Consider the following 236-nt stretch of genomic DNA (forward strand, 5'->3'; position numbering starts at 1 on the left):
GTGTGATAATAGCTGTTGTATATTAGCCACTTTATGCCCCCTGTTTTTCTCTGCTTCGCTGCTTGCAACTAATTTTTTATCATTTACCATATAATATGGCCATAGGTTTAGAAGGGGACATTGTATGAGTTGTAAAGCAGTGTTATAACTTTCTTTTTATCATTTCTTAATCATATGGAAAGTCAGATCACGTTTTTATCTCTCTTTCAGATGACGATAATAATGATAAATAATAG

At 32.2% G+C, this 236-nt stretch overlaps 1 protein-coding gene across 1 annotated transcript in view; it reads right to left on the bottom strand.

The window, feature by feature from the left end:
- The window catches only part of LOC119586014, a 21,958-nt gene that overhangs the window by 14,219 nt on the left and 7,503 nt on the right, over nt 1–236 (bottom strand). The gene's annotated exons all lie outside the window — the stretch shown is intronic.

Source organism: Penaeus monodon, chromosome 20 (assembly GCF_015228065.2).
Source record: "Penaeus monodon isolate SGIC_2016 chromosome 20, NSTDA_Pmon_1, whole genome shotgun sequence".
NCBI classification, from domain to species: Eukaryota; Metazoa; Arthropoda; class Malacostraca; order Decapoda; family Penaeidae; genus Penaeus; species Penaeus monodon.